The following is a 27,975-nucleotide window of genomic DNA, read 5'->3' on the forward strand; positions in this document are numbered from 1 at the left end:
ATCATCCGGGAGCCAGTAATATCATGTTACGGGGGCGGAACACCAGGAAATATTCCAAAGATTAAGTCAGTCACATGTAAATACACATAACCAGAACTTTTCCTTCTGTATAAACTGCAGCTGCTTCATCCAATCGGATAAAACATATTTGCTTAAAAGGTAAAAAAATAAATAAAAAAATAAAAACTTGTATGAATTCTTGGTTCTTGTTACATTTCCTAACAAATCTGTACGATTGATACATTTATAGGTTTGTACAGGCGACAATGGACAGAGATGGCCTGGAGGAAGCCCTGAACTCTGTATACTTCAAACATAAAGGTACATACTTCGATGCCCATAGTACATCACCCGAAGTCATAGACGCCATAGAACATATGGAAATCAGGGACGACGATGTGTTCCTTGTCACCTACCTCAAATCTGGTAAGTTAACAGGTTAATAGGTTTTGTTGAATAGCTGTGTATTATTATTATAATTCATTACGGGCGTTATACAGTGACGTGACATCATGGCGGAAAAATTACTGCATGCAGTAATTTTACCGCCACGATGTCGCGTCACTGTATAACGCCCGTAATGAATTACAGGCATATACGGGTGCAAACGGGCAGTTACAAAACCCCATAGGCTGCAATGCAATTTAGTCACGGCTGTCAGGGGTTTTGAAACTGCCGGGTTTTGCAGCTGTAGTGACGGAACATGTGACGGAAGTTTGTAAACGGAAAAATTCATAGTGTGAAAGGAGCCTCAGAATATTGTCTGTAATATACATTGATAATAGAAAATGGGCATAGAGGAAATTTTTTTATTTTAAAATGTAAAATTTAATAATATTTTATTTTTTATTGGACTGAAAAAAGTTATTTCCTTTATTGGTTTTGGTGCAGAAATGTACTGACCAGAGAGGCAAAACATTTGAATAGTAAAATATGTAATGATTGGTAGACAATTAAAAGATTAAAGGGGTACTCCATTGGAAAACTATTTTTTTCTTAAATCAACTGGTGCCAGATTTGTAAATTACCTCTATTTAAGCTGCTGTATGCTCCAGAGGAAGCTCTTTTGTTTTTGAATTTCTTTTCTGTCCGACCACAGTGCTCTCTGCTGACCCCTCTGTCTATGTCAGGAACTGTCCAGAGTAGGAGCAAATCCCCATAGCAAATCTCTCCTGCTCTCGACAGTTCCTGACATGGACAGAGGTGTCAGCAGAGAGCACTGTGGTTATTCTGAAAATAAATTCGAAAAGAACTTCCTCTGTAGTATACAGCAGCTGATCAGTACTGGAAGGATTAAGATTTTTAAATAGAAGTAACTTAAAAATCTGTTTAACTTTCTGGCACCAGATGATTAAAAATAAAAGAATTTGGCGGACCAAATAAAAATTTTGGTCCGCCAAAAAGTGGCTGTAAGGGGGTAAGATGTTTGATCGGGGGGTCCAGCCTGGGTCTGCAACAACATCTGGTCCAGTGGTTCAAACTTCCTGGTCACGATCCATCTCTGGGGTCCAGACGTCACATCTCCTTCACCCAGGACTCTGTCTGTGACAGTAAGTGCAGCACCGTGCTCCACATGTACTCTCTTCAGTACTTCTGTATTATCCACAGACATCTCTGTAGCTTCTTTTCCGGTCAACTCTTTCAGATGACCGCGCAATTTCAATCCCCCTTTTGGCTCATCTTTATTCACAAGGTTCAGCATAGCTTCCTCTTGGACTTGACTCGCGGACTGTTCTTCAGCTCCCCCAGTAGTCTGGCAGACCCCTATGTGACATATATCTAATGAATACTCACACTTCCCAGCCTCTGCTGAGTAACTCTCCACTAGTGTGTGGTGCAAGTCAAGTGTTGTGGGCCTATCAGGTGTACCCTCTCTAGTCATCTGAAAGTTTTCCCATAATTGCTGAAAAAATTTAAAATCCGTCCCCAGTACTACATCATTCTCCAAGGCAGGGGCATACCTAGAGCATTTGGCACCCGGGGCGGACCTTTTGTTTGGCACCCCCCCACCCGCACCCCCCCTTAATTACACCCCCCTCCCTCCCCCCCCCCCTTAATTACACCCCCTCCCAGGAGCGGACTGACAACACTCAGGGCCCACGGACCAAAAAAAAGCAAGGGCCCCTACTAGCCTCTGCAGCTCGTCAATCTTCTGCCACGCCCCTATTCCACCTAAATCCCACACACAATAAACTAAAATGTATATATATATAAGTACGCCACTGCTCCAAGGAGGGCTCTCTTGCAACCTTGTTACTCACAGTACCAGTAGAAAAACAGACATTAACAGTTTTATACCCACAAATAATTGCCTGTATAGACATTATGACGGGGTCTGGCTTTCTGCAACTTGCCTTCACCTTGTAATACCCCAAGGCTCTAGCAAAGCCATCATCTTACCACCTACTACCAGCTCACACAGGTTTTCTTTTGTCCCGTCAGAGTTGGCAGCAGTACACATTACTTCAGAACACATAGGCATGAGTTTTTGACAAAAAATGACGAAACATGGGAAGTCTCTGCCCAGTATAATCTCTGTCTTAAGCTCGGCACACACCTCCATAACATGGTGCACTGTCCCAAAACAGGTTTCATAGTCAGTTAGAACAGTCTTACCTGGATCTGGTCGGGTCTTCACAAACTGAATTATGTCCGACATGACTCTGGATACAGCCTGGTGACAGTCCAGATCCACAAACAGTGGGATTCTGCCCACCAGTAATTCATGGGTCCTTACATCCATCTTAGCGACAACCGGTTGCTCCTAGCAATGGCATTTCGACCTATCTTTAAAAACAAACAACATGGCTTACTCCTGTTGCGCTGCACAGGTTGCTTGTCCACCTGTCTCCTTAGCTGAGAGAGTGCTCACTCACTTATATATAGATATATATACATGCTTGAAAATGGCGGCGTGAGGCCGCAGAAACGTTGCATTTTGTTTGCCGAGGATGCAATAAACACTGCACTTTGTTGAAACCCTCTTGTGTGCTGCGATACATCCCAATGGACGTATATATTTATATATATATATATATATATATATATATATATATATATATATATATGAGCAGAGAGGCTGGAAGATTCACCCCACTGATGGCGAGTGTCAGGTGCTCATAGCAGGCGCTGCAGTATTATTTTTCATGCACATTATTCTGTTTATTCCTTGGGAATGGGTGTTAGAGACGCAGGACGCTGACTAGTCCCTATTGAATAACCATAAATAATAAAAGCTACAAACTCTTTTCAAGGTACAGTTTGGGCACAACAAATTCTAAGCCTGATATTTAATGAAGGTCATCGAAACGGAACAGAACAGGTGGAGACTATAGATCGCGTTCCCTGGGTCGAGTACAATATTATGAACATGGACTATAAAAGCCGCCCATCTCCTCGTCTCTTCTCATCTCACCTGCCTTATTATCTGATGCCGAGAGATCTGAAGTATAGGATGGGGAAGGTAAGTTACATAAGTATTGTCTTACAGTGTTTCTTGTATTATTGGATGACTAATGAGTAAAATATTGGTGTTTCATAAGTTTTTGACTAGCAGAAATAGAAATATATTTCTATTTTTTAACATGAAAGTGAATCTATCAGCTCATATTAAAGGAGTACGAAAGCATATCTCCTATCCATAAGTTTCAGGTTGCAGGGGGTCCGACCACTGGGGCCCCCTGCAATCTCCCGTACGGGGCCCCGGCAGACTGCGACAAGGGGACGTGTCCGACCACCGGATAATGCGGCGGCCGACATACCCCCTCAATACATCTCTATAGGAGAGCCGAAGGGGGCGTGTCAGTTGCCGTGTCATGCGGTGGTCTAAACTTGCTATTTCGGCAAAGAGCTGAGGGAGATGGTGGGGACCCAGCCCCTAAGTACAAGGTTATCCTGGAAAAACTAGTTTTTCCAGCAGGACAATGCTTCATGGCACACAGCCAGGTCTATCAAAGTGTGGATGGAGGATCACAAGATCAAGACTCGGTCAGGGACAGCACAACCTCCAGACCTGAACCCCATGGAAAATCTTTGTAATGTGATCAAGAGCGGAAAAAAAAACATTAAAAATAATAATGGGCTTTGTTCTTAAGAGGTTAAGAAATAATTACATTATTTGTTATAAAAATTTTTTTATACAGTTGACAAGTCATTGCAATGAATCAACACTATATTGTAATCAATTGCTGGTTTTTCCTTTTTTTTTTCTTCAGATTTTATATGTGTGTCGAAACCCAAAAGATGTCATGGTGTCCTATTACCACTTCATCAAAATGCTACCATACCTAAAATATACTATGGACTGGGAAACATTCTTTGATGTCTTTTTATCAGGGAGAGGTAATGTCACATGACCTTAGGGAATGCAATTATGTATTTCAAACAGTTCTCCCAGCCAATCAGGAGGCAATATAGGGGTGATGTCAAAGCCATTATAAACGACTTTGCAAATAGCAGCAGCAGCCATTAGAGAAATACTAAGTGTTATGTGAAGATCTCTGTGAGGGACAGAGAACAGTGAACAACACAAAAAGTTGTAGGAGCCACATATATAATAATTGCAGTAAAGCAGCAGAGAGTTTTCATTGGAAGTTAAAGGGGTACTCCGCCCCTGGACATCTTATCCCCTATCCAAAGGATAGGGGATAAGATGTCAGATCGCCGGGGTCCCGCTGCTGGGGATCCCGGGGATCGCTGCTGCAGCATCTCGCTATCATTACCTCGCAGAGCGAGATCGCTCTGCACGTAATGATGGGCAATACGGGGGCCGGAGCATTGTTATGTCACGGCTTCGCCCCTCGTGACGTCACGGCCCGCCCCGTCAATACTTGTCTATAGGAGGGGGCGTGGTGGTCGTCACGCCCCCTGCCATAGACTTGCATTAAGGGGACGGGCCGTGATGTCATGAGGGTCGGAGCCATGACGTCACGCTGCTCCGGCCCCTGTATCGCCCGTCATTACGCACAGAGCGAACTCGCTCTGTGCAGTAATGATGGCGGGGTGCCACAGCAGCGATCCCCGGGGTCCCCAGCAGCGGGACCGCGGCGATCAAACATCTTATCCCCTATCCTTTGGATAGGGGATAAGATGCCAGGGGCGGAGTACCCCTTTAAAGGGGTACTCCAGGATTTTTTTTATTTTTATTTATTTGATTATACTACATGGGCTGTAAAGTTAGTGTAGTCCATAAGATAGTGTCTGTACCTGTCTATAACGGCTGGTCTCGTATTCTTATGTGATCGTTGCTCTGGATGTTCATTTTTAACAGCATACTGTTAAAATGACTCCTGTCTCGGGTATTTTCCAGATTATTTTAGGACATTAATTTTAAAAATATAACCTACACTCTTCCTCTGAAATGTTAAACCAATAGAAATTAGTGCATTAATTTTAAAAAGCATAAAAAATCTGTTAATGCAGTATATTTTTATTTAACCTATATATAAATAAATATATATGTTTAAAGCCACAGGCCTCTCACCACAGCCAAGCCAGATCACCCTGCGCTGTACTGACGAGGGGCAAACACCCCAAAACAGCTGTCTGCAGATGGGTCCTCTTTCCTTCTGGAGAGAGTTCTGGCTCGGCAGAAATCCCAATCAGTTCTGAGACTTCTTAAATGGAGCCTGAGCTGTTTTGCAGGACACACTACCTGCGAAGGTGGTGTGGTGAGCTAATTTAAACATTTTTTTTACCCAGAAGCCCGCTGAGTGCTAAGTGGCCTAACTTGAATCTCCGTTACACCTGAAGAGGTGTCCTCTCCCTGAGGAAAGTACTGACCCTGTATATATATTATAATATATATATTTTTATCGTGTGCCAAAAATATATATTTATGATTAAATATTTGACTTAACACTTTTTTTTCATTTTCTCACTAGCAAAGAGCTGGCAAAAAAAAAAAAAAAAAGAAGCTTCGGATCATTCTCATGTACTGTAAAATCCTTTGATATTTATTGGAGACTTTTTGCGGCAAATTTTTCAAGTTTTACTCAAAAATGATGGCACAGAAATATTTTGAATATACCTTTCAATGTTTTGAACTTGTTCTCCATTTAAACATTCCATAAAGATAACTCCTTTCCTATTCTACAGTCACAGGTGGCTCGTGGTTCGACCATGTCAGGGGCTGGTACACACACAAAGAGGATTTCAACATACTGATTGTGACCTATGAGGAGATGAAGAAGGTAATTGTGGTTTATCGGCTGATCAGATGTGCATTGTATAGTAGTAGTTGGCATCCTGGTATAACATAGTACCGATCAGAACTATTAGCGATCATCTTGTAGAGTCTGACTATTCGGATTCCCTTGGGGATGGAGCCCATTATGACCCTAAGGACGGAAGCATTTTTTGCAAATCTGACTACTGTCACTTTAAGCATTAATAACTCTGGGATGCTTTTACTTATAAATTTGATTCCGAGATAGTTTTTTCGTGACATATTCTTCTTTATGGTAGTGGTAAATTTCTGTCGATACTTGCATCATTTCTTGGTGAAAAATTCAAAAATGTGATGAAAAATTTGAAAATGTTGCATTTTTTTTTACTTTGAAGCTCTCTGCTTGTAAGGAAAATAGACATTCCAAATAAATGATATATTGATTCACATAAACAATATGTCTACTTTATGTTTCCATCATAAAGTTGACATGTTTTTACTTTTGGAAGACACCAGAGGGCTTCAAAGTTCAGCATCAATTTTCCAATTTTTGACAAAATTTTCAAAATCGGAATTTTTCAGGGACCAGTTCAGTTTTGAAGTGGATTTGAAGGGCCTTCAAATTAGAAATACCCCATAAATGACCCAATTATAGAAACTGCACCCCTCAAAGTATTCAAAATGAAATTCAGTAAGTTTGTTAACTCTTTAGATCTTTCACAGGAATAGCAGCAAAGTGAAGGAGAAAATTCAAAATCTTCATTTTTTACACTCGTATGTTCTTGTAGATCCAGTTTTTGAATTTTTACAAGTGGTAATAGGAAAAAAAGCCCCCCAAAATTTGTAACCCAATTTCTCTAGAGTAAGGAATTACCTCATATGTGTATGTCAAGTGTTCGGCGGGCGCAGTAGAGGAATCAGAAGGGAAGGAGAGACAATGGGATTTTGGAGAGTGAATTTAGCAGAAATGGTTTTTGGGGGTCATGTCCCATTTAGAAAGCCCCTATGATGCCAGAACAGCAGAAAAACCCCACATGGCATACCATTTTGGAAACTATACCCCTCAAAGCATGCAACAAGGGATCCAGTGAGCCTTAACACCTCACAGGTGTTTGACGACTTTTCGTTAAAATCGGATGTGTAAATTTTTCCCCAAATTTACCATTTTTACAAAAGGTAATGGCAGAAAATGCCCCCCAAAATTTGTAACCCCATCTCTTCTGAGTATGGAAATACCCCATGTTAGGACGTAAAATGCTCTGCTGGCAAACTACAATGCTGAGAAGAGGAGGAGCGCCATTGAGCTTTTGGAAAGCGAATTTGTTTGGAATGGTAGTCAGGGGCCATGTTCATTTACAAAGCCCCCCGTAGTGCCAGAACAGTGGACCCCCCACATGTAACCCTATTTTGGAAACTACACCCCTCACAGAATTTAATAAGGGGTGCAGTGAGTATTTTCACCCCACTGGCGTTTGACAGATCTTTGAACAGTGGGCAGTGCAAATGAAAAATAAAATTTTTCATTTTCACGGACCACTGTTCCAAAAATCTGTCAGACACCTGTGGGGCGTAAATGCTCACTGCGCCCCTTATTACATTACATGAGGGGTATAGTTTCCAAAATGGGGTCACATGTGGGGGGGTCCATTGTTCTGGCACTGTGGGGGCTTTGTAGACACACGTGGCCTTCAATTCCGGACAAATTTTCTCTTCAAAATCTAAATCAAATCAAAATTCCACGCCAGTGATTCCCAAACAGGGTGCCTCCAGTTGTTGCTAAACTCCCAGCATGCCTGGACAGTCAGTGGCTGTCCAGAAATGCTGGGAGATGTTGTTTTGCAATAGCTGGAGGCTCCGTTTTGGAAACACTGCTGTACAATACGTTTTTCATTTTTATTGGGGGGGGGGTGCAGTGTAAGGGGGTGTATATGTAGTGTTTTACCCTTTATTATGTGTTAATGTAGTGTAGTGTTTTTAGGGTACATTCGCACTGGCGTGTTACTGTGAGTTTCCCTCTAGGGGTTGGCGCTGTGGCGAAAAATTTGCCGCAGCCCAAACTTGAAGCAGGAAACTTACTGTAAACTTGCCTGTGTGAATGTACCCATGACAGACCGTGCATGCTGGGAGTTGTACTTTTGCAACAGCTGGAGGCACACTGGTTGGTAAACCTTCAGATAGGTTTTGTTACCTAGCTCAGTATTTTCCAACCTGTGTGCCTCCAGCTGTAGCAAAACTACAACTCTCAGCATGTACTGATCGTCGAAGGGAGGGTCACAGTTTGGAGATCACTGTGCAGTGGTCTAAAAACTGTAGCCCTGCATATGTTGCAAAACTGCAAATCCCAGCATGCCCAAACAGCAAACAGCTGTCTCGCCAAGCAGGGAGATGTAGTTATGCAACAGCTGGAGGTACGCAACTACAACTCCCAGCTTGGCGAAACAGCTGTTTGCTGTTTGGACATGCTGGGATTTGCAGTTTTGCAACATCTGGAGGGCTACAGTTTTTAGACCACTGCACAGTGATCTCCAAACTGTGACCCTCCAGTAGTGATGTTGCGAACATAAAATTTTCGGTTCGCGAACGGCGAACTTCCGCAAATGTTCGCGAACTGGCGAACCGCCATTGACTTCAATGGGCAGGCGAAGTTTAAAACCCACAGGGACTCTTTCTGGCCACAATAGTGATTTAAAAGTAGTTTCAAGGGGACTAACACCTGGACTGTGGTGTGCCGGAGTGGGATCCATGGATAAAACTCCCATGGAAAATTACATAGTTGATGCAGAGTCTGGTTTTAATCCATAAAGGGCATAAATCACCTAACATTCCTAAATGGTTTGAAATAATGTGCTTTAGCCCCATTTAGGCATCACATAGAACCCCCCTTTAGGCAGCACATAGATTCCCCCATATTAGGCAGCACATAGTGGGATTTGAACCCAAGGCCCCAGCGCTGAAAGGCAGCAGTGCTAACCTCTGAGCCACCATGCTACCCTTACCATACATCTAATATGCACGGTTGCTAAAATGGACAGAGATGTCAGCAGAGAGTACCAGAAAAATTAGGCATGTACACATGGATGAAAAATTGGGTATTGTCGCAGCCGCTTCTGTAGCAGCAGCCAGAAAAATTGCAGCACCATAACAAGTGCAGCAGCAGTGGCCCGAAAAATAAGGCATGTACACATGGATGAAAATTTGGTATTGTCACAGCCGCTGCTGTCGTGGCCAGAAAAATTTCTGTTTGTTTCGCCATACAAAAAGTGCCCTAAAACATTGCGGCTTGAACCCTAGTTGGTGGCGGATAAGCCACGCAAGTCATCCGGCATTCAGAGTTCAAATACAGCAGCGTGTGGACCAGTTTTAGCCCAAGGCAGCTTATCTGATCAGGCCTTGTTCAGTCAAATGTATCGCCCAGTGTTAGTCCCTTCGGGATCCATCCCTCATTCATCTTAATAAAGGTGAGGTAATCCAGACTTTTTTGACCAAGGCGACTCTTCTTCTCAGTGACAATACCTCCTGCTGCACTGAAGGTCCTTTCTGACAGGACACTTGAAGCGGGACAGGCCAGAAGTTCGAGCGCAAATTGGGATAGCTCAGGCCACAGGTCAAGCCGGCACTCCCACTAGTCAAGGGGTTCATCGCTCCTCAGAGTGTCGATATCTGCGGTTAAGGCCAGGTAGTCTGCTACCTGTCGGTCAAGAGGTTCTCTGATGGTGGACCCCGAAGGGCTGTGGCGATGCGTAGGACTTAAAAAGCTCCACATGTCCTCCATCAACAGCATGTCTGTAAAGCAACCTGTCCTTGCCGGCATGTTCGTGGGAGGAGGAGGAGGATTACTTTCACCTCTTCCCCTGTTAGATCCCTGTTGTGCTGTGACATGACCCTTATACGCTGTGTACAGCATACTTCTTAATTTATTTTGGACCTGCTGAATCCTTTCCACCTTGCTGTAATGCGGTAACATGTCAGGCACTTTATGTTTATACCGGGGGTCTAGTAGCGTGGACACCCAGTACAGGTCGTTCTCCTTTATCCTTTTTATACGAGGGTCCATCAACAGGCACGACAGCATGAAAGACCCCATTTGCACAAGGACGGATGCCAAGCTACTCATGTCCCGTTCCTCGTCCTCAGTGATGTCAGGGAAGGTATCATCTTCTTCCCCCCAGCCATGTACAACACCACGGGAACCAGATAGGTGACAAGGAACACCCTGGGATGCCTGCTGTGGTTGGTCTTCCTCCTCCTCTTCAAAGCCACATTCCTCCTCTGACTCCTTTTCCTCACAATCCTCTTCCAGCGTTGCCGCAGGTCCAGCAAGCGATGCTGATAAGGCTGTATCTGATGGTGATGGTGTCCACAACTCTTCCTCTTCATGCTCATCTACTGCCTGATCCAGCACTCTTCACAGGGCACGTGTCTCCGGGAGCAAAAATGGGTGGGGTTCTTCTTTTCTTATCGGCAAACCTTTTCATGCGGGATGAAGCCTGTAAAAGAGAATTTTGGGTCTCTTTCCATATGGTGGAAAGATCACGAGTTACTTCATCCACAGCGGGCAAACCAGAGGGCAAGGGAGTAGGGAGGGGGGGGAAGAGGGTGACGGCCGTACACCACGAAAAATGGGGACTCAGCAGAAGATTCAGAGACTCTGAAGTTGTATGAGAATTCGGCCCATGGTAGAAGATCTGCCCAGTCATCCTGGCGGGAGGAAACAAAATGCCGTAAATAGTCACCCAGGACCTGGTTAATTCTTTCTACTTGCCCATTGGATTGGGGATGATAAGAAGAAGAGAAGTTTAATTTAATCTTGAGCTGTTTACAGAGGGCCCTCCAGAATTTAGACACGAATTGGACGCCTCTATCCGAGACGATCTGCGTGGGCAAACCGTGAAGACGAAAAATGTGTACAAAAAATTGTTTTGCCAACTGAGGCGCTGAAGGAAGACCAGGAAGAGGAATAAAATGTGCCATCTTGGAAAATCGATCAACAACCACCCAAACAACAGTGTTGCCACGGGATGGGGGTAGGTCAGTAATAAAGTCCATACCAATCAGTGACCAAGGCTGTTCGGGGACAGGCAGAGGATGAAGGAGACCAGCAGGCTTCTGGCGAGGAGTCTTATCCCGGGCACAGACAGTACAGGCCCGCACAAAATCAACAACATCCGTCTCCAGAGTCGGCCACCAATAGAAACGAGAGATGAGTTGCAGGGACTTTTTGATGCCCCCATGGCCTGCGAGGTGGGAGGAGTGACCCCATCTGAGAATCCCGAGACGTTGGCGTGGAGAAATGAAGGTCTTCCCTGGAGGAGTTTGCCTGATGGAGGCTGGAGAAGTGGAGATCAGACAGTCAGGAGGAATGATGTGTTGGATAGCACGGAGTCCGGAGGGGCGTGGCCAATCCAAGACGGCAGAGAGTTTATCCGGGTCCATTTGTAATCCCTGGCCAGAGACCAAGTATCCTAGGAAAGGAAGAGATTGACATTCAAACAGACATTTCTCCATTTTGGCATAAAGTTGATTGTCTCGAAGTCTCTGAAGAACCATGCGGACATGCTGGCGGTGTTCTTCTAAGTTGGCAGAAAAAATCAGAATATCGTCCAGATACACAACAACACAGGAATATAAGAGATCATGAAAAATTTCATTAACAAAGTCTTGGAAGACGGCAGGGGCGTTGCACAGGCCAAAGGGCATGACCAGATACTCAAAGTGTCCATCTCTGGTGTTAAATGCAGTCTTCCATTCGTCCCCCTCCCTGATGCGTATGAGATTATAAGCACCTCTTAAGTCCAGTTTGGTAAAGATGTGGGCACCTTGAAGGCGATCAAAGAGTTCTGAGATAAGAGGTAGAGGGTAGCGGTTTTTTACCGTGATTTTATTGAGTCCGCGGTAATCAATGCAAGGACGTAGGGAGCCATCTTTTTTGGACACAAAAAAAAAATCCAGCTCCGGCAGGAGAGGAGGATTTGCGGATAAACCCCTTTTTTAAATTCTCCTGGATGTATTCAGACATAGCAAGAGTCTCTGGAGCGGACAGAGGATAAATTCTGCCCCGGGGTGGAGTAGTACCCGGGAGGAGGTCAATAGGACAGTCATAAGGCCTGTGAGGAGGTAAAGTCTCAGCTTGCTTTTTGCAAAATACGTCAGCATAGTCCATATAAGCCTTAGGGAGACCGGTTACAGGGGGAACCACAGGGTCACGGCAGGGAGTACTGGGAACCGGTTTAAGACAGTCCTTGAAACAAGAAGTACCCCAGCTCTTGATCTCTCCTGTGGACCAATCAAGGGTTGGGGAATGGCGTTGAAGCCACGGTAATCCAAGGAGAATTTCGGAAGTGCAATTGGAGAGGACCAAAAACTCAATTTTTTCGTGATGAGGTCCGATGCACATTAGGAGGGGTTCCGTGCGGTAACGCACGGTACAGTCCAATCTTTGATTGTTAACACAATTGATGTAGAGGGGTCTGGCGAGACTGGTCACCGGGATGTTGAACCTGTTGATGAGGGAGGCCAAAATAAAATTTCCTGCAGATCCGGAGTCCAAGAAGGCCATAGTAGAGAAGGAGAAGATGGAGGAAGATATCCGCACAGGCACAGTAAGGCGTGGAGAAGCAGAGTAGACATCAAGAACTGTCTCACCTTTGTGCGGAGTCAGCGTACGTCTTTCCAGGCGGGGAGGACGGATAGGACAATCCTTCAGGAAGTGTTCGGTACCGGCACAGTACAGGCACAGATTCTCCATGCGGCGTCGTGTCCTCTCTTGAGGTGTCAAGCGAGACCGGTCAACTTGCATAGTCTCCACGGCGGGAGGCACAGGAACGGATTGCAGAGGACCAGAGGAGAGAGGAGCCGGGGAGAAAAAATGCCTTGTGCGAACAAAGTCCATATCCTGGCGGAGCTCCTGACGCCTTTCGGAAAAACGCATGTCAATGCGAGTGGCTAGATGAATAAGTTCATGCAGGTTAGCAGGAATTTCTCGTGCGGCCAGAACATCTTTAATGTTGCATGATAGGCCTTTTTTAAAGGTCGCGCAGAGGGCCTCATTATTCCAAGATAATTCGGAAGCAAGAGTACGGAATTGGATGGCGTACTCGCCAACGGAAGAATTACCCTGGACCAGGTTCAGCAGGGCAGTCTCAGCAGAAGAGGCTCGGGCAGGTTCCTCAAAGACGCTTCGAATCTCCGTGAAGAAGGAGTGTACCGAGGCAGTGATGGGGTCTTTGCGGTCCCAGAGCGGTGTGGCCCATAACAGAGCTTTTCCGGACAGAAGGCTGACTACGAAAGCCACCTTAGACCTTTCAGTAGGAAACTGGTCCGACATCATCTCCAAGTGCAGGGAACATTGTGAAAGAAAGCCACGGCAAAACTTAGAGTCCCCATCAAATTTATCCGGCAAGGATAGTCGTAGGCCGGAAGCGGCCACTCGCTGCGGAGGAGGTGCAGGAGCTGGCGGAGGAGATGATTGCTGGAGCTGGGGTAGTAGCTGCTGTAGCATCACGGTCAGTTGAGACAGCTGGTGGCCTTGTTGCGCTATCTGTTGCGACTGCTGGGCGACCACCGTGGTGAGGTCGGCGACAACTGGCAGTGGAACTTCAGCGGGATCCATGGCCGGATCTACTGTCACGATTCGGCTGGCAGGAGGTGGATCCTCTGTGCCAGAGAGGGATTGGCGTGGACCGTGCTAGTGGACCGGTTCTAAGCTGCTACTGGTTTTCACCAGCAAAGCGGGATGGTCTTGCAGCGGCGGTAGCAACCAGGTCGTATCCACTAGCAACGGCTCAACCTCTCTGACTGCTGAAGATAGGCGCGGTACAATGGAGAAGACAAGAGCAAGGTCGGACGTAGCAGAAGGTCGGGGCAGGCAGCAAGGATCGTAGTCAGGGGCAACGGCAGGAGGTCTGGAACACAGGCTAGGAACACACTGGGAAACGCTTTCACTGGCACAATGGCAACAAGATCCGGCAAGGAAGGGAAGGGGAAGTGAGGTTATATAGGGAAGTGCACAGGTGAATACACTAATTAAGCCAACTGCGCCAATCAGCGGCGCAGTGGCCCTTTAAATCGTAGAGACCCGGCGCGCGCGCGCCCTAAGGAGCGGGGCCGCACGCGCCGGGACAGGACCGACGGAGAGCGAGTCAGGTACGGGAGCCGGGGTGCGCATCGCGAGCGGGCGCCACCCGCATCGCGAATCGCATCCCGGCTGGAAGAGGTATCGCAGCGCACCCGGTCAGCAGGTCTGACCGGGGCGCTGCGATTGCGAGGATGTTGCGAGCGCTCCGGGGAGGAGCAGGGACCCGGAGCGCTCGACGTAACAGCACGCTCCAGGAAGAAAACAAACGGTATGATGTTGCTGATGGTGCCTTCGGTGACACTGACCAGGTTTGTCACCTCCTCAAAAGGACGCATGAGCCTACAGGCATTGCGCATGAGCCTCCAGTAACGTGGCAAAAAAATTCCCAGCTCCGTAGATGATGTCCTAGCACCCCGGTCATACAAATATTCATTCACGGCTTTTTCTTGTTGGAGCAGGTGGTTGAACATTAGGAGTGTTGAATTCCAACGTGTCGGGCTGTCGCAAATCAAGCGTCTCATTGGCATGTTCTTTCGCCGCTGGATATCTGACAAGTTCGCCATGGCCGTGTAGGAATGCCTGAAATGGCCACATACCTTCCCGGACTGCTTCAGGACATCCTGTAAGCCTGGGTACTTGAGCACAAAGCGTTGTACAATCATATTACACACATGTGCCATGCACGGCACATGTGTCAACTTGCCCAACCTCAATGCCGCCAACAAATTTGCTCCGTTGTCAAAAACCACCTTGCCGATCTCCAGTTGGTGCGGAGTCAGCCACTGGTCCACCTGTGCGTTCAGGGCCGACAGGAGCGCTGGTGCGGTGTGACTCTCCGCTTTGAGGCAAGTCAACCCCAAGATGGCGTGACACTGCCGTATCCGGGATGTGGAATAGCACCTGGGGAGCTGGGGGGTGCCGGTGATGTGGAGCAGGACGCAGCAGTGGAAGAGGACTCGGCCGAGGATGTTATGGAAGAGGATGGAGTAGGAGGAGTAGAGGAGGTGGCAGCAGACCTGCCTGCAAGCCGTGGCTGTGTCACCAACTCCTCTGCAGAGCCACGCATTCCATGCTTGGCAGCCGTCACCAGGTTTACCCAATGTGCAGTGTAGGTGATATACCTGCCCTAACCATGCTTTGCAGACCAGGTATCAGTGGTCAGATGGACCCTTGCCCCTACACTGTGTGCCAGACATGCCATAATTTCCTTTTGCACAATGGAGTAAAGGTTGGGGAATGCCTTTTGTGCAAAAAAATTTTGTCCGGGTACCTTCCACTGCGGTGTCCCAATGGCTACAAATTTTTTAAAGGCCTCAGACTCCACCAGCTTGTATGGTAAAAGCTGGCGGGCCAGCAGTTCCGACAAGCCAGCTGTCAGACGCCGGGCTAGGGGGTGACTTTGATACATTGTCTTCTTGCGCTCAAACATCTCCTTGACAGACACCTGACTGTGGGCAGAAGAGCAGGAGCTGCTCAAGGCAAGAGACGGAGAGGCGGATGGTTGAGAGGGGGCAAGGAGGGCAGCAGTGAATGACCTGGCTGAAGATGCTGGACCAGGAGGAGGATGGCGGCTTTGACTTTGTGTGCTGCTTGTACTGACGTGTTTATCCCATAGGCGTTTGTGATGTGACATCATGTGCCTTCGCAAAGCAGTTGTGCCTAGGTGGGTGTTGGACTTCCCACGACTCAGTTTCTTCTGGCACAGGTTGCAAATGGCCTCGCTGTTGTCAGAGGCAGACACACAAAAAAAATGCCACACTGCTGAGCTCTGCGATGACGGCATTCTGGTGGTGGCAACAGCATGCGTTGATTGGCGTCCCGTCTGGCTGACCCCGGGTGCCGATGCATGCTGTCTGACTGTGCCACTAGCTCCTTGCGATGACCTCCCCCTGCTTCCAACTCATCTCCTCCTCCTCTCTGTCTCCCCATCTGAACTTTCCCCCCTCTTCTTCTCTTCTAGCGGGCACCCACGTGGCATCCACGGACACATCGTCATCATCAACACCTTCACCGCTATCTGACACCTCAAGAAAGGAAGCAGCAGCGGGTACATCATCATCATCCCACGGTACGTCCATGTGTGTAATGCTGCCTGACTGAGACATATCCCTGTTAACTATATCCTCTGGCAATAATGGTTGCGCATCACTCATGTCTTCAAACTGATGTGTAAATAACTCCTCTGACGGATCAAGTAAAGCTGCTGTGGTGCTAGTGTTGGTGGTGGTGGCAGGCGGGCAAGTGTTAGCATGAGAGGTGTCCGAAGCTAAGCTAGAGAAGGAGAAGGATGGTGCGTCAAGGTTCCGAGCGGAAGCTGTAGTAGATTGGGTGTCTTGTGATAGCCAGTCAACTAAGTCCTCAGAACTTTGGGGGTTCAGGGTACATGGCCTCTGAACACTGGCCATTCTAGGGCCAAAGGGAATCCCAGCACCACGACTGCCCCTGCGGGGTAGCCTTCCTCTGCCTGTCATTTTTTATTTTTATTTGCACAAGTGTCACACCTAATGTGATTTGCACTAGGGTGACACAATTTGCCCTCCAGGCAAAAAAACTGGTAACTTTGATGTGAACTGACAGTGACGACTGGTTTTATTTAACAGCCAAAAAAGGTTTTTTTTTTTAATTTGCACAACTGTCACACCAAATGTGATTTGCACTAGTGTGACAATGAGCAAAAAAGCTTGCCATCGGAGTTCCCCTTTTAAGCAGTGGTCCCCAACCAGGGTGCCTCCAGCTGTTGCAAAACACACATACTGATATATTTCAGCCCTTTGAATACCGTAGTAGTGAGTTGCTTTAAAGAAAAAAAGCTTGCCAGCGGAGTTCCCCTTTTTTGCATTGGTCCCCAACCCGGGTGCCTCCAGCTGTTGCAAAGCACACAGACTGATATCTTTCAGCCCTTTGAATACTGTAGTAGTTAGTTGCTTGAAGGAACTTAAGTTTGATTCTGGAGTACCCCTTTTAACCAGCGGTTCCCTCCCAACCAGGGTGCCTCCAGCTGTTGCAAGACACACGGACTGATATCTTTCAGCCCTAAAAAGGGCTTTTTTGGGTGCTGTCCTTAAAGCAGATGTTACACTAATGCTTTAGAAGTAAACTGGACCCTGAATACACCACCTAGCAGTAACCTAGCTATCGCTTTCCCTATACAGCAGGAGCAGCTTCTCTGACCCTCTACTTCCTAAGCCTGCAGCATGCCGAATGAGGGTAAAATGGCGTCCGTGCAAGAGGTAGGAGGGTCTGGAAGTGAGGGACTGCTGCTGATTGGCTGTAATGTGTCTGCTGACTCTGACTCACAGGGTCAAAGTTTACTGCAATGTTAAAGTATAGGGGGTGGATCAAACTTCACATATGTTCACCCGGCGATGCGAACGCGAACATGCTAAATTCGCCGGGAACTGTTCGCCGGCGAACAATTCTTGACATCTCTACCCTCCAGATGTTGCAAAACTACAAATCCCAGCATGCCCAAACAGCAAACAGCTGTCTGGGCATGCTGGGAGTTGTAGTTTTGAAACATCTGGAGGACTACAGGTTAGAGACCACTGTAGCCCTCCAGATGTTGCTAGGCAACTTAACGGCTTCCGTAGGATCCAGGGAGCCGTCCTTTTCTGTCGCACGACGTCGCCGCCCGCCGATCACCGTCGCCCGCTGCCTCCGGATTGGTAAGTAGATCTTCGGCGCCTGTTCCCCTTCCGTTCCCCGTTCTGCCTCACCTATTGTGGGTGGGCAGGAGGGGGAAAACGAAAGTTAACCCCCCCCCCCGCTCCCGATATGCTATTGGTGGTCACATCCAGACCTTCAATAGCAGGGATAGGAGGGGTGGCACTCCTGCCACTTCACTCCGATCCCTTCAGGGGATCGTAGGTGTCTTAGACAACCGCGATCCCACTTATATTCCGGGTGACCGGGTCACCATAGACCCGCAATGACCCGGAATCTGCGCAAATCTCAAGTGTGAATTCCCTTGCGATTTGCGCCGATCACCGACATGGGGGGGGGGGGGGGGTCTGATGATCAATATCGGCAGTCACCCCGGTCCGGTTCCCACCCGGCGCACAGCGGGGACTGAAATTCCCATGGGCGTATGGATACACCCTTCGTCCCCAACAGGTTAAAGGGGTACTCCGGTGGAAAACTTTTTTTTTTTTTATCAACTGGTGCCAGAAAGTTAAACAGGTTTGTAAATTACTTCTATTAAAAAATTCTTAATCCTTTCAGTACTTATTAGCTGCTGAATACTACAGAGGAAATTCTTTTCTTTTTGGAACACATCACTCTCTGCTGACATCACGAGCACAGTGCTCTCTGCTGACATCTCTGTCCATTTTAGGAATTGTCCAGAACAGCATATGTTTGCTATGGGGATTTCCTTTTACCCTGGACAGTTCCTAAAATGGACAGAGATGTCAGCAGAGAGCACTGTGCTCATGATTCAGCAGAGAGCTCTGTGTTCCAAAATAAAAATCCTCTGTAGTATTCAGGAGCTAATAAGTACAGGAAGGATTAAGATTTTTTAATAGAAGTCATTTGCAAATCTGTTTAACTTTCGGGCACCAGTTGATTAAAAAAAAATTAACTTTTCCACCGGAGTTTTTTAAATTTGTTTTTGGAGAGTGCTTAGATCCCAACTGATCACTAAAACAAAATGTTTACGCCTGGCTCTGTGCCAATTGACCAAGATGGACTCACAATGTCAGTCTATAGGAGCGGGGAGAGGAGCACTCAGCCACAGCGATATGTCGGGATCTGTGCACTCAGATCCCAACTGATCAAAACTTTTGACATGTCCCTAGAGTAGTGTTTGCCAACAAAGGTGCTTCCAGCTGGTGCGAAACTACAACTCCCAGCATGGCCGGACAGCCTTTGGCTGTGCGGGCATGTTGGGAGTTGTAGTTTTTAACCAGCTGGAGGAACCCTGGTTGGGAGACACTGCTCTAGCGCATAACGAAAGTTTATATAACAACATTTTTATTGTAATTATTGTTTTGTTCCAATTTTTAGGACCTTCGATCTGCAGTGAAAAAAATATGCTAATTTATGGGCGTGAACCTCGACGAGAAAGCCATAGACACCGTGGTGGAAAGAGCAACTTTCAAGAACATGAAACGCGATCCTCTCGCTAATTATGAATATATTCCCAATGAGATTTTAGACAAAACTAAAGGAAATTTTCTACGTAAAGGTAAAGTACAATTAAAGGAATACCCCGGCGAAAATTAAAGGGGTATTCCAGGAAAAAACTTTTTATAATATATCAACTGGCTCCAGAAAGTTAAACAGATTTCTAAATTATTTCTATAAAAAAATCTTAATCCTTTCAGTACTTATGAGCTTCTTAAGGTAAGGTTGTTCTTTTCTGTCTAAGTGCTCTCTGATGACACGTGTCTCGGGAACCGCCCAGTTTAGAAGAGGTTTGCTATGGCGATTTGCTTCTAAACTGGGCGTTTCCCGAGACAGGTGTCATCAGAGAGCACTTCGACATAAAAGAACAACCTTAAAGGGGTACTCCGTTGAAAAAAAAAAAAACAACTGGTGCCAGAAAGTTAAACAGATTTGTAAATTACTTCTATTAAAAAATCGTAATCCTTCCTGTACTTATTAGCTGCTGAATACTACAGCGGAAATTCTTTTCTTTTTGAAACACAGAGCTCTCTGCTGACATTATGAGCACAGTGCTCTCTGCTGACATCTCTGTCCATTTTAGGAACTGCCCAGGGTAAAAGGAAATCCCCATAGCAAACATATGCTGTTCTGGACAATTCCTAAAATGGACAGAGATGTCAGCAGAGAGCACTGTGGTCATGATATCAGCAGAGAGCTCTGTGTTTCAAAAAGAAAAGAATTTCCGCTGTAGTATTCAGCAGCTAATAAGTACTGGAAGGATTAAGATTTTTTAATAGAAGTAATTTACAAATCTGTTTAACTTTCTGGCACCAGTTGATAAAAAAAAAAAAAAAAAGTTTTTTCACCGGAGTACCCCTTTAACTTCAGAAGCTAATAAGTACTTAAAGGATTAAGATTTTTTAATAGAAGTAATTTACAATTCTGTTTAACTTTCTGGAGCCAGTTGATATATATATAAAAAAGTTTTTTCCTGGATAACCCCTTTAACTTGTCTCCTATCCACAAATTAGGAGTTAGGGGTTGGACCCCCCCATGATCAGCTATTTAAACCTTTTTCTCCCTTAACCCCTTAAGGATTTTTCTGTTTTTGCACTTTCGTTATTTCCTCCTTACCTTTTAAAAATCATAACCCTTTCGATTTTGCACCTAACATTCCATATTATGGCTTATTTTTTTGCGCCACCAATTCTATTTTGCAGTGACAGTCAATTTACAAAAAAATCCACGGCAAAATGGAAAAAAAAAATCATTGTGCTACAAAATTGAAAAGAGAAAAAATACCATTTTGTAACTTTTGGAGGTTTCCGTTTCTATGTAGTGCATTTTTTCTGTAGGTCCATACGGTTAAAATGATCCCCTACTTATATAGGTTTGATTTTGTCGTACTTCTGGAAAAAATCATAACTACATGCACGAAAATGAATTATTTAATTTTTCCACATACGGGGCGGTATGAGGGCTAATTTTCTGCTCCGTGATCTAAAGTTTTTAGAGGTACCATTTTTGTATTGATCGGCCTTTTTGATCACTTTTAATACATTTTTTCATGATATAAAAGTGACCAAAAATATGCTGTTTTTTGCGCGTATGCCATTGACCGTGCGGTATAATTAACAATATATTTTTACATTTTGGACATTTCCACATGCGGCGATACCACATATGTTTATTTTTAGTTACACAGTTTTTTTTATGGATAAAGGGGGGTGATTCATACTTTTAGTAGGGAAGGGGTTAAATAATCTTTATTAACCCCTTAAGGACCCAGCCAATTTTCACTGTAGGACACGGCCATTTTTTGCACATCTGACCACTGTCACTTTAAGCATTAATAACTCTGGGATGCTTTTACCTTTCATTCTGATTCTGAGATTTTTTTTTGTGACGTATTCTACTTTATGTTAGTGGTAAAATTTTGTCGATACTTGCATCATTTCTTGGTGTAAAATTCCAAAATTTGATGAAAAAAATAGAACATTTTGCTTTTTTTTTTTACTTTGAAGCTCTCTGCTTACAAGGAAAATTAATATTACAAATAAATTATATATTGATTCACATATACAACATGTCTACTTTATGTTTGCATCATAAAGTTGACATGTTTTTACTTTTGGAAGACACCAGAGGGCTTCAAAGTATAGCAGCAATTTTCCAATTTTTCACAAAATTTTCAAAATCAAAAATTTTCAGGGACCAGTTCTGTTTTGAAGTGGATTTGAAGGGCCTTCTTATTAGAAATACCCCACAAATTACCCCATTATAAAAACTTCACCCCTCAAAGTATTCAAAATGACATTCAAAAGGTTTGTTAACCCTTTAGGTGTTTCACAGGAATAGCAGCAAATTGAAGGAGAAAATTCAAAATCTTCATTTTTTACACTCGCATGTTCTTGTAGATCCAGTTATTGATTTTTTTACAAGGGGTAAAAGGAGAGAAATCTTCCTAAAATGTGTAACCCAATTTCTCTCGAGTAACAAAATACCTCATATGTGTATGTCAAGTGTTCAGCGGGCGCAGTAGAAGGCTCAAAAGGGAAGGAGCAACAGTGGGATTTAGGAGAGTGAGTTTTTCTGAAATGGTTTTTGGGGGGCATGTCACATTTAGGAAGCCCCTATGGTGCCAGAACAGCAAAAAAAAAAAAAAAACCACATGGCATACCATTTTGGAAACTACACCCCTTAAGGCACGTAACAAGGGGTCCAGTGCACCATAACACCCCACAGGTGTTTGACGACTTTTCGTTAAAGTTGGATGCGTAAATGATTTTATATTTTTTTCACAAAAATGCTAGTTTTCCCTCAAATAAATTTTTTTTACGAGGGGTAATTGGACAAAATGCTCCCCAAAATTTTTAACCCCATCTCTTCTGAGTATAGAAATACCCCATGTGTGGACGTCAAGTGCACTGCAGGCGAACTACAATGCTCAGAAGAGAAGGAGCGCCATTGAGCTTTTGGGAAAAAAAATAGTTTGGAATGGAATTCAGGGGCCATGTGCGTTTACATGGCCCCCTGTGGTGTCAGAACAGTGGATCCCCCCATATGTGACCCCATTTTGGAAACTACACCCCTCACAGAATTTAATAAGGGGTGCAGTGAGTATTTACACCCCACTGGCGTTTGACAGATCTTTGGAACAGTGGGCTGTGCAAATGAAAAATTAAATTTTTCATTTTCATGGACCACTGTTCCAAAAATCTGTCAGACACCTGTGGGGTGTAAATGCTCATTGTACCCTTTATTACATTACATGAGGGGTGAAGTTTCCAAAATGGGGTCACATGTGGGTATTTCTTTTTTTGCGTTTATGTCAGAACCGCTGTAAAATCAGCCACCCCTGTGCAAATCACCAATTTAGGCCTCAAATGTACATAGTGCGCTCTCACTCCTGAGCCTTGTTGTGCGCCCAACGAGCATTTTACGCCCACATATGGGGTATTTCCGTACTCAGGAGAAATTGTGTTACAAATTTTGGGGGTCTCTTTTTCCTTTTTATGAAAATAAAAAGTATGTTAGTGTAACATTTTTTTTTACACTAACAAGCTGGTGTAGCCCCCAACTTTTCCTTTTATAATCATATGATTGCCAAACAGAGTGCCTCCAGCTGTTGCTAAATTCCCAGCATGCCTGGACACTCAGTGGCTGTCCGGAAATGCTGGGAGTTGTTGTTTTGCAACAGCTGGAGGCTCCGTTTTGGAAACACTGCCATACAATACATTTTTCATTTTTATTGGGGGGGGGGGGGGGGGGGGGACAGTGTACGGGCGTGTATATGTTAAAGTGAGTTTCCCGCAAGGAGTTTGCGCTGCGGGGGGAAAATTTGCCGCAGCCCAAACTTGAAGCAGGAAACTTACTGTAAACCTGCCGTGTGAATGTACCCTGTATGTTCACCTGGGGGGGGGGGGGGGGGGGGCAAACCTCCAGCTGTTTCAAAACTACAACTCCCAGCATGTACTGACAGACCGTGCATGCTGGGAGTTGTACTTTTGCAATAGCTGGAGGCACACTGGTTGGAAAACCTTCAGTTAGTATCAACCAGTGTACCTCCAGCTGTTGCAAAACTACAACTCCCAGCATGTACTGATCGCCAAAGGGCATGCTGGGAGATGTAGTTATGCAATAGCTGGAGGTACGCAACTACAACTCCCAACATGCCGAGACAGCTGTTTGGACATGCTGGGATTTGCAGTTTTGCAACATCTGGAGGGCTACAGTTTTAGAGAACACTGCAAAGTTATCTCCAAACTGTGGTCCTCCAGCTGTTGAAAATTTACAAATCCCAGCATGCCCAGACAGCAAATAGCTGTTTGGGCATGCTAGGAGTTCTAGTTTTGCAAGATCTGGAGGAATACAATTTAGAGATCACTGTATAATGGTCTCAAACTGTACCCTCCAGATGTTGCTAGGATCGGTAAGTGGATCTTCGGCGCCGGTCCTCTGTCTGTTGTTTCCCCATTCTGCCCTGCCTATTGTGGGTGGGCAGGATGGGAAAAACGAAAGTAAACCCCCCACGCCCCCGATCTGCTATTGGTGGTTGCGTCTAGACCACCAATAGTAGGGATAGGAGGGGTGGCACCCCTGCCACCTCACTCCTATCCCTTCAGGTGGATCATGGGTATCTTAGACAACCGCGATCCCCCTTATATTCCGGGTCACCGGGTCACCATAGATCCATAATGACCCGGAATTGCGCAAATCGCAAGTGTGAATTCACTTGCGATTTGCCGCTATCGCTGACATGGGGTGGTCTGATGACCCCCCTGGGCGTTTGCACGGGAAGCCTGCTGAATGATTTCAGCAGGCATCCCGGTCCAATCCCCGCCCGGCGCCTGTCGGGGACCGGAATTCTCCATGACGTTTTTTTAGGTCTTTATAAGTCAACTGGTGCCAGAAAGATAAACAGCTTTGTAAGTTTACTTCTATTAAAAAAATCTTTACCCTTCCTGTACTTTTTAGCAGCTGTATGCTATCGAGGAAATTCTGTTCTTTTGAATTTCTTTTTTGTATTGTTCACAGTGCTCTCTGCTAATGTCCTTATCAGGAACTGTCCAAAGCAGCATAGGTTTGCTATGGGGATTTTCTCCTGCTCTGGACAGTTCCTGATACGGCATCAGCAGAGAGCACTGTGAACAATACAAAAATAAATTCAAAAACAACAGAATTTCCTCGGTAGCATACAGCTGCTAAAAAGTATAGGACGAGTAAAGATTTTTTAAGTAAGTAATTTACAAATCTATTTAACTTTCTGGCACCAGTTAATAAAAAAAAAAAAAAAGGTTTTCCACCGGAGTACCCCTTTTACTTTTTTTTCACACTTTTTTTCTGCAGTGTTATAGTCCCCTCTAGTGGCGCATACTGATCTTCTACACAGATCACTGCCATGCATTAACATGGCAATGATCAGTGTCATCAGCGGTCGATTGCTCAAGCCTGGATTTCAGGCACAACGATTGGTGCCGCACGCTATTAGCCCAGGGTCCCGGCTTTCATTAGCCGCCGGGACCGACCCCACGTTATAGCCCGGGACCGGGTACAGGGCATACAGGTACGCCCAGCGTCCTTAAAAGGTTAAGGACACAACGGGTTTTGGCCTTGTGGATTTGTTTTATCCTCCTCGGCTTTTAAGAGACATTACTCATCCACATATTATTTTATCCACAGAGCCATGTAAGGGCTGGTTTTTTGTGCAATCAATTGTACTTTGTAATAAAACCTTATATATATATATATATATATATATATATATATATATATATATATATATATATATATACATAACTTTATGTATGTATGCTCCAGCATAACTTCCAACAATCTTTGCAGTTCTGGTGTAAAACAGTAAAGCCCGGACAGTTGAATTATGCTTTGCCATGACTTTGATCTGGCAGCGGGATGGTTAAAACTCCCAGACAATCTCTGCAGCCCTAGAGTAACACGATCAAGAGAAGTAACGTAAATCCCATGCAAGTCTATGGGACTTCTGCTACATCTCCTGATCACATTACTCTCAGGCTGCTGAGATTGCTCGGGAGTTTTAACCCTGTAAAGTTTTTTTTTTTGTTGCGTCGCATATTATGTTATAAAGTAAGTGAAAATAAGTAATTACGAAGTACATTTGGTGATGCAAAAAACAAGCCCTTATATGGGTCTGTAGGTGCAAAATTGAAAGTGTTATGATTTTTAGAAGGGGAGGAGATAAAAACGAAAGTGCAAAAAAGAAAATTGGCCTGGTCCTTAAATGGGCACTCTCATTAAAACTAATTTTTGCTATTGCACTCCTTATGGTAAATGAAAAATATTTCTAATATACTTTGCTCAAAAAAAGTTTTCTATGTTTTATTTATGCTTAAAAAAAGCTCAAGAGCACATTTTCCCCCCAACTCATACACAGACTTTGGACCAAAGTCCAAACACAGGAAGTGCCGCCTGGAGTGCTGAGGGGGGGGGGGGGGTATATCCAACCAACAGCATATGGCAGTTATGTGTGAGAGGAGCTATGATTGGATGAGGCTGGACCCCCCCCCCCCTCCCCCCTCAGCACTCCAGGCGGCACTTCCTGTGTTTGGACTTTGGTCCAAAGTCTGTGTATAAATTGGGGGAAAATGGGACTTTGAGCTTTTTTAAGCACAAATAAAACATAGAAAACTTCCTTTTTTTAAACAAAGTATATTAGAAATATTTTTCATTTACCATAAGGAGTGCAATAGCAAAAATTAGTTTTAATGAGAGTGACCATTTAAGGGAAATAATAATAAAAAAATGTTACTTAACTCTTTTTTTTTTTACAAAAAATGTATAGCTTAATATCACATTATTCTGACTCCTATAACATTTTCCATTTGTTTTTTATCTAAAGGACTTATTATTATTTTTTTTTTGCCATTTTAGTTTTGACCGTCTGATTCTGACGACCAAGAATCAATTATTTTTCTCAATTCGCTCTTTAACGCTGTTCCCCATATGGGATCGAAATTGTTATATTTTCAGTGATGCACTGAACATAGACTCACTAGCTCCATTATTGTTTATATTCTTTACCAGGGACGGTTGGCGACTGGAAAAACATAATGACGGTGGCGCAAAGTGAGAAGATTGATGAAATTTACAAGGAGAAGATGGGAGATCTGCCAATCAACTTCTTGTGGGACCTCGATGAAGAATCTGCCTCCTAGAGTTCTGTTATTTTCATAACAACCATGTGTGGACTCTGATAGGAAAGATCCTTGTGCAGGACCTGTGTCTAAGCCCCTTCCCTCTAATGGCAACACAGTTACAAAAAAATTATATATATATATATACCTTAGCGGACACCTCCCAAAAGCGGAACTTTTTTTTATTTTTTTATCAGAAATTTTTTATTAAACATTTTTGCATAAAGCAAACAACATACAAATACAAAAGTCCCCCCCCCACGCACAAAAAAACACACTAACACCCCCCCCCCAGCCAAGTCCCGTGTCTTTACTTCATAGCGGATCTGAGACAGAATAACGGACAGTAAGGCAGCACAGCATCGGACACAGTATAGAAGGGTAGTCATGCCTCAGAACTATATTGCATAAAGGCAAACAATATAAGGAAACATGTAAGGGCATTGCGGGCAATTACTGATGATGGAATAACCCACACAAAAGAGTACAACTACAAAACATAGTACACCAACTCAGACATGGAACAACAAGACACCAGGAACAAAAAAAGTGCGAACAAGACATCAGAGTGCGTTTAGTGCGCAGAGCTCTCAGATCCCCCCCAACAGCACTTCCATAGGGGTCCTCCGTAAATACGTAGAAGGTAACCCTGGGGTATCAATCCAAGGGCCACAGATGAGTTAACATTTACGCATGACTTTCCATTTGCAATAGACCCCTTTCTCCAATCTAAGGATGTGGTTCAATTTTGTGATCAGCTCAGATATAGTAGGAGGGGTGGCTCTAAACCAGTGCTGTGCGATCAACTTACGGGTTTGATACAAAATTCTGCCAACACCTATATATAAGCCACTGTCCTCGTCCAACCTGTCTAGGTAGACAGCTTTTAATTCCCTGGCAGAGTCCCATAAGACTTAATGTATTTGAACCCTCTGAATAGGGGACATTCCCAATAGCGGATGCGGACACAACTAATAGGGGGCAATAGGGAACAGAACACTCCCAATAGGGGACAAAACACTCCCAATAGGGGACAATATGCTTATGTGCTGGCCCAACCTTGTACACAGGGCCACTGTCAGGGGTACGGCCAATACCCAAGTAAGGGACCCGGGCCCCCGCTGCACCCCCCCCCCTGCAGAAGACCTAACACAGAAGACCGATGTATAAACCTTGGCCTCCTGCACATCCGCGGGCCACATCATTCACCCCCTCCTTCCCTGATCCCCTCATGCTACTTTATTTCCCCTGTGCAAAATTACCCCCCCTTTATTACCCCCTGTGCCACATAATTTCATCTTGATACCCCCCTTTGCTATTTAATTCCCTTTATTGCACTCTGTGCAAATTCCTCACCCCCTCTTTACCACCCCCTGTGCCATTTTATTCCCTCTTTATTCCCCTGTACCACTTCATAAAGAGGGGGGGGGGGGGTGATGAATTTACACAGAGGGTAA

At 44.9% G+C, this 27,975-nt stretch overlaps 1 pseudogene; it reads left to right on the top strand.

Annotated features, from left to right (window-relative positions):
• The first annotated feature begins 35 nt into the window (after positions 1-35).
• On the top strand, positions 36-27,941 carry LOC130360498 (amine sulfotransferase-like; annotated as a pseudogene).
• Positions 27,942-27,975: the final 34 nt, after the last annotated feature.

Source organism: Hyla sarda, chromosome 3 (genome assembly GCF_029499605.1).
Source record: "Hyla sarda isolate aHylSar1 chromosome 3, aHylSar1.hap1, whole genome shotgun sequence".
NCBI lineage: Eukaryota > Metazoa > Chordata > Amphibia > Anura > Hylidae > Hyla > Hyla sarda.